This window comes from Astatotilapia calliptera, chromosome 3 (genome assembly GCF_964374335.1).
Source record: "Astatotilapia calliptera chromosome 3, fAstCal68.1, whole genome shotgun sequence".
Classification (NCBI taxonomy): domain Eukaryota; kingdom Metazoa; phylum Chordata; class Actinopteri; order Cichliformes; family Cichlidae; genus Astatotilapia; species Astatotilapia calliptera.
The window spans coordinates 20,336,472-20,349,428 of record NC_137424.1 but is presented as its reverse complement, the minus strand read 5'-3'; the positions used below and the strand labels follow the sequence as shown (position 1 = coordinate 20,349,428).

General features: G+C 42.8%; 1 protein-coding gene and 1 pseudogene across 2 annotated transcripts in view; both read left to right on the top strand.

Annotated features, from left to right (window-relative positions):
* The window catches only part of LOC113015973 (NACHT, LRR and PYD domains-containing protein 12-like), a 748,422-nt gene that overhangs the window by 327,957 nt on the left and 407,508 nt on the right, over positions 1-12,957 (top strand). The gene's annotated exons all lie outside the window — the stretch shown is intronic.
* On the top strand, positions 6,840-12,155 carry LOC145426193 (protein NLRC3-like; annotated as a pseudogene). Its single transcript, XR_013906915.1, has 3 exons — positions 6,840-6,972; positions 7,114-8,864; positions 10,979-12,155. The product of XR_013906915.1 is annotated as a protein NLRC3-like (transcript).

Sequence of the window (12,957 nt, the reverse complement as noted above, 5' to 3'; positions counted from 1 at the left end):
TTAACACCAAACTCCTTTACAGTCCTTCTCCTCTCACACACGATCACACGACTGATTTGTCTGCAGCAGCTGTGTTACTGCTAGTATTTTATTATGTGTGTAATCTCCTCATATTGTTCCTGTGGTTTAGTTTGACTTCCTTCTGCAAACTCAGCTGCTCTGTTGCTGATACACGTCTCCATGAATATGATTGATCAGATGCTGCCAACACCATGTGTTTCATGTGAGCGCTCAGCTGAAACCCTGGGTTGACTTATCGAGTTAATAACAAGCTTCACGTGACTGTGAATGCTAAAGTGAATCAGATAAAGGAAAGAGACCCTGCTAATGTTGGACTCACTTCTTAGTGTAGATCCCAGGAGGAAGTTCAACATAGCCATTCTTTGTGCTAGCTCGACCAAACCTGAGACCACAGTGCAGGATAATGATCATCATCTGTCTCTGTCAAGGACATTTAAAATCCACAAATAACAAACATAATTATATTTGATCATTAAAAATGATGATTAACACTTACACCCCCGGAGAGCAGTCATTTCGGGGTAGTACCTTAGACCCCCGCGGAGTCATCATTTTGCGTTTCTACCTTTAAAAGCCGGAGAGCAGTCAAATGCTGGAAGTGGAAGCTAAATTGGCTAGTCATTCATATGTATATTGGGTCGTTACCTAGGAATTCTGGAGGGAGGGGATTGGGGAGAAATCAACACACATGAGTCTAGGTCCTTTGTTGCTGACATTTATTGATAAAAACAGTAGTTTCATTTCATGTTATTTCCTTTTTCATTTCAAGCAAGGAAGTGGATGTAGTTAGTAAGTAAGATATTTCAGACATTATTCTGACACAGAGGAGGAGATACTGGAATTATAATTAGTATCTATGCATGCATTTGTGATTTTGTTTGACCTTCCCATTGCTCACAATTTGAATTTGTTCACACTGCAGATGAGTGTCTCAGTCCCCAAACAAGCTCTCTTTTTCGGTGGAGAAGCAGTCTCCTCATCCGCAGTGAGTGTGGAGAAATCAACACACATGAGTCTAGGTCCTTTGTTGCTGACATTTATTGATAAAAACAGTAGTTTCATTTCATGTTATTTCCTTTTTCATTTCAAGCAAGGAAGTGGATGTAGTTAGTAAGTAAGATATTTCAGACATTATTCTGACACAGAGGAGGAGATACTGGAATTATAATTAGTATCTATGCATGCATTTGTGATTTTGTTTGACCTTCCCATTGCTTACAGTACAAAAAACCAACCATTTGTACACATATGTACTAATAATAATAAAAAGTGAGTGCAACACTGCAACCCGTCACCCCGTCGTTCAGTGGTCGTTGATCAGTGGTCCATTGTGGCACCATTCAGAGCACTGGTACAATAGTACCAGCAAGATATGGGAAGACATTGCAAATGTACTTGGATTTTAGGTTGCAAGCCACCCAAAACTTGATCCCAAACTTGTCAGGTTTACTTGCAAACACTTGGAGTGTTTCAGTATGCCATCTTAGGGAGAACTCAACACACATGTAGGTCCTTTGTTGCTGACATTTATTGATGAAAATAGAAAAAAAACCAACCGTTTGTACACATGTTTACAAATAATAACAAAAATTGAGTGAGTACATTACAACATTTTCAGCAATCACTCACAATCCTGGCACTGCCACGGTATCTGTCGCCTGCATTTACCACATGTGTACCTGTAGCAGTGAACACATCGCACAGTGGCCTGATTTTTTTTGCATCTGTGTTTGACCTGACACGTGGCCCTTTTTCCAGGGCTCGGTGTGGAGGGTTGTGTCCGAAGCAACTGTTCTTTTCTTTCCTTCTTCGCAGCTACATGAGAGTGAGCCAATTCGGTTGCAAGGGCTACCAGGAAGTCCACCCGTCTTTCCTTCGTCCCGGTGCATTCTTGATACAGCACATGTGCATTCAGTGCTGCCATGTCAATCATGTTATAAAACACGGCAACTGGCCAGCGCCGTGTTCCTTTGCGGACAGTGTACTCCCGAACCATCTGGTCCATCACATCCACGCCACACTTTGTCTTGTTGTAAAGGGTGACAGTGTTTGGCTTCCTTTTGGTAGTGTTTTCGGTCTGAACCACGCTGTGCATGCTGCTAAGAATATATACTGTCTTCTTCCGTTTGGCCGCATACGCCGTCAGCGTGGCAGCAGAGGTTGAAAACACCTAAGAAATAAGATAAATTGTTAATTCCATAGCCCTTTTACACACAATGAAACACATAAACATAGAACCACAAAAGACCTGCAACATACCTGAGTGGTGAATTCATTGCGATCTGTCTGTCTAGTGGATTGAGGAATTTCCCTGCGAATCTTGTTGACTGTGCCGAGGATGGTGGTTTTCCGTCTAAGAAGTTTTTGCGCAAGTGAAAGCGATGTGAAAAAATTGTCAGTGGTAACATTTCTGCCCTTGTCCAGGAATGGTTCCATCAGCCTCATAACTACATTTTCGGAAAGTCTCTCCCCAGTGGGACGATTGGGGTCCTTGCCAAGATATGGGAAGACATTGCAAATGTACTTGGATTTTAGGTCGCAAGCCACCCAAAACTTGATCCCAAACTTGTCCGGTTTACTGGCAATATACTGCAGGAAACTGCACCGAGTTTTTGATGGGAAAAGCTGTTCATCAACGGTGATATGTAGACCAGGGTTGTAGCACGTGATGCAGTTGGTGACAAATGATCCCCACACACTGGAAATTGCTGCGAACTTATCAGTCTTTGCTCGATCACAGCGGGTGGACTTGTCATCAAAGCGTAGGTGTTGCATGATGTCTTGGAAGCGGTTTCGTGCCATAGTTCCAATTATCTGTGGGTTTCCCAGGTTTGCTGACCAGCAGTCATTTACAGATGGAACCCTGTAAACCCCCCGCAAGATGACAATAGCAATAAATGCCATTAGTTCAGGGAGGTCCATGAACCAACAAACATGCTCCGTTTGCTGTGCATGTTGAATAGTCCATTCTTGAATGCTACGAAGCATGTCAAGAGTGATGAAACACAGGAAGCTCTGAAGGCGACTCAAGATACTTCTCCTGGCCTTAGCCGTTGGCTCTCCATCTGCAGCGTACGGTTCTATAGGGGTGAAAGGGAGACGGGTCCCCACATGTTCTTCACGCCACACTGTGCCATCTTTCGCTGTCTCAGTCCCCAAACAAGCTCTCTTTTTCGGTGGAGAAGCAGTCTCCTCATCTGCAGTGTGAACAAATTCAAATTGTGAGCAATGGGAAGGTCAAACAAAATCACAAATGCATGCATAGATACTAATTATAATTCCAGTATCTCCTCCTCTGTGTCAGAATAATGTCTGAAATATCTTACTTACTAACTACATCCACTTCCTTGCTTGAAATGAAAAAGGAAATAACATGAAATGAAACTACTGTTTTTATCAATAAATGTCAGCAACAAAGGACCTAGACTCATGTGTGTTGATTTCTCCACACTCACTGCGGATGAGGAGACTGCTTCTCCACCGAAAAAGAGAGCTTGTTTGGGGACTGAGACACTCATCTGCAGTGTGAACAAATTCAAATTGTGAGCAATGGGAAGGTCAAACAAAATCACAAATGCATGCATAGATACTAATTATAATTCCAGTATCTCCTCCTCTGTGTCAGAATAATGTCTGAAATATCTTACTTACTAACTACATCCACTTCCTTGCTTGAAATGAAAAAGGAAATAACATGAAATGAAACTACTGTTTTTATCAATAAATGTCAGCAACAAAGGACCTAGACTCATGTGTGTTGATTTCTCCCCCAATCCCCTCCCTCCAGAATTCCTAGGTAACGACCCAATATACATATGAATGACTAGCCAATTTAGCTTCCACTTCCAGCATTTGACTGCTCTCCGGCTTTTAAAGGTAGAAACGCAAAATGATGACTCCGCGGGGGTCTCAGGTAGAAGCCTTCTTGACTTGACTGCTCTCCGGCTTTTAAAGGTAGAACGGTAGAAGCTGGGAATTCCAGTGTTAAACAAAGTGTCAAACATACTTAAGTAGAAGGACTGATGTTTGTGTTAAAATACCCTCTTAAAGCTGAAATAATGATTCAACTTCTTTACTCAAGTAAAGGTAAAAGAGTCCAGGCTCTGAAATGTACTCACAGTATTAAAGTAAAAACTCCATCTTTGAAGGAAATTTCTGCCAGTTTTTGTGCAAAGTTACCTGAATTTCTACCTCCAACATTAATATGAGAAAATTATCTGAACTTTTATTCTAATGAATTTAATCAGCTTGAACATTTTGTAGCACAAAAGTAGAAAAAACCCAAAGGGAATCAAAAATAGCTCCGTTTGCTGTTGCCTGCATTGTAGATGGGCGGCTTTGCCTCAACACCTAAACAGGAAAATGAGTTTAGTCAAGTATTAAAGTGGGATTGAAGAGGTCAGGAAACCAGAGATCAGGTGTTGTGGTGCAGCATTAAGATAAGATGGGGCCTGATTATTTAAGACCTTGTATGTGAGGAGCAGCCAATGAAGGGAAGCCAAAACAGGAGAAATCTGCTCTCTCTTTCTAGTCCCTGTCAGGACTCTTGCTGCAGCATTTTGGATCAGCTGAAGGCTTTTCACTGAGTTTTTAGGACATCCTGATAATAATGAATTACAGTCGTCCAGTCTGGAAGTAATAAATGCATGAACTAGTTTTTCAGCGTCACTCTTTTTAGCATTTTTTAACAACAAGCTTCTATCTATTAGGGCTCTTGTTTCGCCGACTGCTGCCTCAGATCCGAGTCTTTCTCCTGTGTGCTCAGCTGTCTTAGAGCAGTTTGATCCCGTCTCCCTTAATGACTTGACTGCGGTAGTTTGTAACCTAAGATTATCACACTGCCCCTCTGATTGACTCCCCCCAACTACTCTTTCACAGATTGTCAGGTTGGAGATCGGCCTATAATTAGCTAAGACAGCTGGGTCTAGGGATGCTTTTTAAGTAAAGGTTTAACTACAGCCAGCTAGCGATGGGTACCGTTTAGATTTGAAAACCTGCTAAATCAGAATCAGTTGCTGATGATGGCTTTTTTCTTTTACATCAATCACGTATAATCTTAACTCAAAGTGAACATAGACTTGATTGCTCAGATCAGCCAATTCAAAATGCTAATTCAATCAACTCTGAGTTTATTTCTACACTCAGTTTGTTGGCCCTGCACCTTAAAACTATTCCCTGTTTGTCCCTCATGTTTTTTGGATATTGTTTTCACATCTTATGTCACGGCTAGCGGGGCGAGCCATGTTGAATTTAATAAAGGACCCAAGATGCCGACACTGCTGTGAAGTGAGTGAGCTGTATTGAAACGGTGAAGTGCAGTGGAGATGGCCTGTGCAGAAGCTAAGATAACCTCTACTGAAAAACTAAAAAACTAACCTGAAACCTTAAACGGAGACACGGAGAGACAACACAGACGAACCAGCAACAAGCAGGAGAAAACAAAGGGCTCATATACACAAAAGAGCCATCAGGGAATGAGAAAAGGGAGACACAGCAGGATTCATTGGACATAACCAGACAAGGGGAAGCAAAAGTAGACACACTAACGTAGGACATGGCACTGTCAAAATAAAACAGGAAGTGAACACAGAGACACAATACTAACACAGTACAGAGGGAACACAGAAACCAAAACCTCAGAACTAGAAAATCTTAATCAGAATGAAATTGTAACAAAAGACAATAACAATCAAAACAAAACTACTGAGTCCACAGACTCGGGACATACATCGGCTCAAACTGTGGTCATAAATATTTTGTACTTGTAAATCAGACTGTGTAGTTGTGAACTGAGTTTTGTAACATTGTAAAACAAAATATCTGGAAAGTTCATGTTTTTGCGTTCATTGATTTGTGTGTGTAAAAATGTAAAAAAATGTAAGAAATGTAAGAAACATTAGAACTACTTTTGCTGACACAAAGTTTGGCGAGCACTGCAAGTTGTCCCTTTAAACCAGTCACTGATATAAAGAGAGCACCTTGTTCCAGGGCATCTGAGCATGGAGGGAAAGCTTTATGCAGGAGATGGTAAGAGCTGTTGGGACTAAAGAAACTGAGCAGAAAACTACAGACATCTGGAAACTGAGTTGTTAATTCTCAGTGGGATCAGCAGGACTAGCAAAGCTTCACCATGACAGTCATCTGATTGACTGAACCCATCCAAACATCACTTCATGGACCTTTAGCTTGTGTCTGTGTGTGGACAGACATAACATGAGCTAATTATACATTACTCCTCCACAGAGTGGACCAGCAGAGAGCAGAGGTTTCCACTGGTCAGTCTGCACAGCAACATCAAACACACCTGGACTCTGTGGTTATGGTTTGTAGTACTACGTTTACATTTGTTCTTTTCAGTCACCTCTATGCTGCACTTTGTGGACCAGAGGATTGTCAGTGTGTCCAACATAAATCAGAGTTTGGGCTCCATGATTTCAGTCAGATTGGGGTGACTGTAGCTCAGGAGGGCAGCAGGTCAGCTACTAGTCAGAAGGTTTGTGAATCAAACCCTGGCTGGCAAATGTACTGGGTAACGTACTAAACCCAAGCTGCCCTCTGATGCATCCATCAGAGTGTGAAAGAAAGTATTTAAGCATAGAACAATGTGCTTGGTTGAATGAGGCATGTTGTATAAAATGCTTTGTGTGCACAGAGTATCAAAGAGAGCTATATAAGAACCAGTCCATTTACCACTGGGTAATTCATATAGTCTTCTTTTCCAGCGGCTGGAGGACAACATCACCATGTTTGTGAAGAACGAGCTGAAGAAGATCCAGAAGCTTCTGAGTCCAGATCACCCAGAAACTTTAAAGAGCCAGATGGAGGATGAGGAGATGTTTGAAGGAGAGGATGAAGATGAAAGAAAGAGCTGCAGAGAAGCATTTCTGAAGATCACACTCCACTTCTTGAGGAGACTTAAGCAGCATGAGATGGCTGACCATCTGCAGAGCAGTAAGAGAATTTCTCTAAAGACTGAATATTGATCTTTCCTAATAGCTCAAGAAATGGACCAATAGACATTCATCCTTTCAGGGTACTGAAAGGCTATGATATTTATTATATAATATTTGTTTCTGAATTTCTTACCTTCAGAAATATTTGCTCCACTCTGTAAACGTGAACTTAAAGCCCAACTGAAGAAGAAGTTCCAGTGTGTGTTTGAGGGCATCGCTAAAGCAGGAAGCCCAACCCTCCTGAATCAGATCTACACAGAGCTCTACATCACAGAGGGAGGGACTGCAGAGGTCAATGAGGAACATGAGGTCAGACAGATTGAAACAGCATCCAGGAAACCAGACAGACCAGAAACAACAATCAGACAAGAAGACATCTTTAAAGCCTCACCAGGAAGAGACGAACCAATCAGAACAGTGCTGACAAAGGGAGTGGCTGGCATTGGGAAAACAGTCTTAACACAGAAATACAGCCTGGACTGGGCTGAAGACAAAGCCAACCAGGACATCCAGTTCATATTTCCATTCACTTTCAGAGAGCTGAATGTGCTGAAAGAGGAAAAGTTCAGCTTGGTGGAACTTGTTCATCACTTCTTTAATCAAACTAACGAATCAGGAATCTGCAGGCTTGAAGACTTCCAGGTTGTGTTCATACTTGATGGTCTGGATGAGTGTCGACTTAATTTGGACTTCCACAAAACTAAAATCCTGACTGAAACAAGAAAGTCCACCTCATTGGATGAGCTGCTGACAAACCTCATCAGAGGGAACCTGCTCCCTTCTGCTCGCCTTTGGATAACAACACGACCTGCAGCAGCCAATCAGATCCCTCCTCAGTGTGTCGACATGGTGACAGAGGTCAGAGGGTTCACTGACCCACAGAAGGAGGAGGACCATCTCCCACATCAAGAAAGCTCGAAGCCTCCACATCATGTGTCACATCCCAGTCTTCTGCTGGATCACTGCTACAGTTCTGGAGGATGTGCTGGAAACCAGAGAGGGAGCAGAGCTGCCCAACACCCTGACTGAGATGTACATCCACTTCCTGGTGGTTCAGGCCAAAGTGAAGAGGATCAAATATGATGGAGGAGCTGAGACAGATCCACACTGGAGTCCAGAGAGCAGGAAGATGATTGAGTCACTGGGAAAACTGGCTTTTGATCAGCTGCAGAAAGGAAACCTGATCTTCTATGAACCAGACCTGACAGAGTGTGGTATCGATATCAGAGGAGCCTCAGTGTACTCAGGAGTGTTCACACAGATCTTTAAAGAGGAGAAACAACTGTACCAGAACAAGGTGTTCTGCTTTGTTCATCTCAGTGTTCAGGAGTTTCTGGCTGCTCTTCATGTCCACCTGACCTTCATCAACTCTGGACTCAATCTGCTGGAAGAGCAAGAAACAACTTGGAAGGTGTTTCAAACAAGAAAATCTTCAAAGAAATACTTCTACCAGTGTGCTGTGGACAAGGCCTTACAGAGCCCCAATGGACACCTGGACTTGTTCCTTCGTTTTCTCTTGGGTCTGAAGACTAATCAAACTCGTTTGCAAGGCCTGATGACACAAACAGGAAGTAGCTCAAAGACCAATCAAGAAGCAGTTCAGTACATCAAGAAGAAGCTCAGTGAGAATCTGTCTGCAGAGAAAAGCATCAATCTGTTTCACTGTCTGAATGAACTGAATGATCGTTCTCTAGTGGAGGAGATCCAACAGTCCCTGAGTTCAGGACGTCTCTCCACAGATAAACTGTCTCCTGCTCAGTGGTCAGCTCTGGTCTTCATCTTACTGTCATCAGAAAAAGATCTGGATGTGTTTGACCTGAAGAAATACTTTGCTTCAGAGGAGGCTCTTCTGAGGCTGCTGCCAGTGGTCAAAGCCTCTAAAAAAGCTCTGTAAGTTATGAAGTTTTTATTATTTAATTTGGTTGGTATGTTATGAAAAACACACTGCCATCAACTTCTGTTTTGTTTTTGTCAAAATCACTGTAATATAATCACTGTACCTTTATATACATGTGACTTGTATTAATGCTGCTGCCCTCTTGTGGCTAAAGTGTAATTATGTTCTTGTTATTAGGGAGGATTTGAGAGTAAGGCTACGTTCACACTGCAGGCGAAAGCGCATCAAATCCGATTTTTCTGACCTTTATAAATCTGACTTTTTTGACCCTATGCGACCCATATCCGATCATGCTATGACAGTGTGAACGTCGCGAATCCGATATTTTCAAATCCGACCTGGGTCACTTTCGTATGTGGTACTGAATCCGATACATATCCGATGTTTTAGAAAGCGACTGCTGTTTGAACGGTCATGTCGCATTAAATCCGTCTTTTACGTCACCAACACAAGACAGACGCCAATTATCAGCGCCCGATAAGACATTGCGAACGCTTCCTGGCCATCCCGTGTAGATGTCAGTGAAACTGTTGGGAAGACAACGTTGGAGAAACGTGAACATTTTATTTGTACTGTATAATCTGCAGATTCTGACAGAAATCTGCAGCTATCCTTTGAAGCACCGCTCCTCTAAAACAGCAATAAGGATCATTAATAGGTTATCTACATTATTATGTAAATAACAAAATAACTTAAAGCAAAAATTGGGAAACGTAAAGTCCGAAGTCTTCATATTAAGGGTCATCTGTCAAACAATATTCTTTGCTCTGGGTCTAAACAGAGCGCGTTGTGTGTGAAGTCTTCTTTTGCGCATGCAAATGCACAAATGCGTCCTTCATTTCCCCGAATTTGAAGGATTCGTCGGGTGTGTCCTTCGTGGCCCACCATATCCCAGAATTCATAGCGCGGCCCAGCCAAATTTCAGCTGCCAACAATGGCGGCAGCTACTAAGTTTTCAAATTACTCTTATTAATCTTTCTGGGTCACAAAATAAACTTTTAACATATTTTCAGGCGAGAAAGTAGCTGTGTAAACTTCAAATATCTGCTTGGTTTATCAAGACATCGCATATTTGCAAAAGTGTGCCGACGTTTTCGGAGACATCTGTTCCCCACCCGCTCGCTAGCAAGCCGGGGGGTTCAATGGTCACTCCAGCCGGCGAGAGCAGCGGACGCCCGGCTTCATCGTTTTCAGACCCCGCTCTTTCGCTACTCAGGTGAAACACGATATATAAGTCACCCGGATAACTTAAAAATGTAATTGTTTGCCTTTTTTCTGTGTTTTATTTGTTCCGGAGTAAATCGGTTTGGCTGAGATCAAAGTTCCTCCGGGATTTTCACACAGCTGAATAAACGTTAAACAGGAAACTGATTAAACAGAAGTGTGAGACGGTCGAGAGTTTACGCCAGTGTCCTGTTATATTTTAGATAGCAAGGAGCAGACGGCCGAGTTTATTAAACTCCACAAAGACAGCGGTGACGCAAATCTGAAGGCTAGACCGTCCCATTTCACAGCCTCGCACTTCCAGCCTTTTCGATCTTTGAAGGACCCGGCCCACGTAGACCGCGAATACCGGGTCCTCCGAAGGATGCAGCCGACGTTTTGGGACAAAGCTAGTGTGCGATGTTCTTTCAGTGTTGCACTTTGTAGACGCTCCCTGAGCACTGGTCTCACAGCCAGCTGCACATAGAGACCAGTGTTGTTAGTCCAGGTCAGAAGATGACTTGTTGGAATGAAAATGAGCTTGTAGTTTGTCTGCTTTAATAATGTGACTGGAAAAAGGTGTTGGACTTCAAATATGTCCATTTCTTTCACACTTCACCTTTAAAAGTGAAGCCTTGTGGTTCCTGGAAGGAAAAACACGACTTTTTCAAGTCTTTGTCCTGTTTTTATGAGAAATGTACGACTTTAATGTGAAACATTCAGAGTTTTTTCTCTTGTTGTGTTTGTTTGAAGCTGCTTCCTGTTGGCTTCAGCTGTTTGGAGTTTCCATTTTCTAAACTTCTACATTCTGAACCTTCTTCAGCTCTGAACAGATGATGAAACACTGAATGATTTCAAGCTCACACTTTGTCTAATAAACTTACATCTTTCATTCTTTATACAGATTGATGGACTGTGGTTTGTCAGAGATCAGCTGTGATTATCTGGCAGCAGCACTGAAGTCCAACCCCTCCCATCTGAGAGAGCTGGACCTGAGCTCCAACACCAAGCTGCAGGATTCAGGAGTGAAGCATCTGTGTGGTTTCCTGGAGAGTCCAGGATGTGGACTTGAAACTCTGGGGTCAGTCAGCATGTTTTAGTTGTGCTGAGATGAATATGATGTGAAAGTTGTGCTGACACTAAACTGCAGACATCAGGCTGATATTATACTGATCCACACTGAGGATCTTCATGGTAAAGTCTGTTTTCTTCTTCTCTGGTTTAGTCCATTGACTGCAGCAGAACAATGTTCACATTTCAAACAGTGAGACTCAACGTATGGCCCGCGGCCCACACGCGGCCTGCCCACCTTTCCTGATTCAGAGAGAGGGGACCCTGATTAACTGTGTAGTGTTCTTCCTCACAGTTCTAAGTATCAGACACAACAATGAATAATCCACAGCTGACTGTCTTTAGCAGGTCAAAGGTCACGGCACACAGCAGACAGTGGGAAATATTATAACTCTGATCATTTATCAGCACATATCCATATGTATAAAAACAAAGCTGACACTGTGAGACTTGATCAGAGGTGTGATCATCACAGCAGAGGCCTTTGTGTCAAAGTCACTGAGGATCAAACAGAAACACATGAAGCAGATTTTCCTGTTCTGGCTTTTTATAGCAGATAACCTTCAAAATATTCTGCAGTCCATCAAAAACTGAAGCAAACCATGAATCAACATGTGAACATGAGCTGATGCTGCTGAAGTGAAGCAAAGTTACAGAGGTTTGATTACAGACACAGCTGAGAGTTTGTAATCTGTCATCATTTTAAAAGGTTTACATTTCTTCAGTATATCCACATTTGCAGCTGCTACCTCAACCTCCACTTGTCCAACACAACTGCTGTCCACTGCCTCCATGACATTGTGATTTTGCTGTTGGTCTTCTGTCAGATCTTCATCAATCACTTCTGCACGGGGCACACCTTCAGACTCTGCAGCTGCATAACGAAAGCCTGTAAGATAAAATTAGACATAAGGTAAATGTACACCAATATTCCAATGACAGGTGTGTGATTCATCTGGAAGTTATGTGCGGATTAGTGTACAGTGATAGCAATTTAGTATGTTTTTAGAGGGGGAGGGGGGGGAGTTGTTTACCTCCGATGGGTGCTCTTTTTCGCTTCCGTTGCGTACGCCTTGAGTGCCGGTCCGAGTCTGATACAGGTATGTCGTCATGCCCCATGTGCAGTGTTGGTTCCCAGTCTGGATTTGTTACATCCATTTCATATGCTGGTTTGCCTGCAATAATGCCAAATCATAAGCTACTCAGTCGACATGATGTGGTTCTGCAGCATCACACATTAGCATGTTTTATCTCATTATCTATGACCGCAGCACGTTGAAAATAACACTAAAAGCCTTTCAAGAGTGATATGAATTAATTTAGAACTCACCGGAAAGAAAATGCCGTGAGCAAACCAACAAAAAGCTGGGGATTGCAGAGAACTCGATATCCCCTCGTCTCACCGCTGCAATCCAAGCCTGACGTCTTTGTTTAGTAATATCGGATACATGGGATCCCTCACGTTGCCTCCAGGATGGAAAACGATGAAAAGAGAGCCCGTTATCCAGCTTCTTGCCTTCACGATCGTGTGATCTAACGTTGCAACCGACAACACAACACGTACGATCCATAGCTGAAATGGTATCCTTTGGCTGGCCTACTGTCATGGCGGAAGGGGGCATGGCCCATCTCCCGTGACATCACGCTCCAAAGCCCTATAGGTGGGAAAATGTACCATGTCGACCAATCAAAAATGATATGGAAACATGACATTTGGTTGTTTAGCAAAAGGGGGAAGTTTTAGGAGTGACCGGCAAGAGAGAGCGAGTGAGCGAAAGAGAGAGAGAGTTTTGATACGTGAGAGATTTGTGA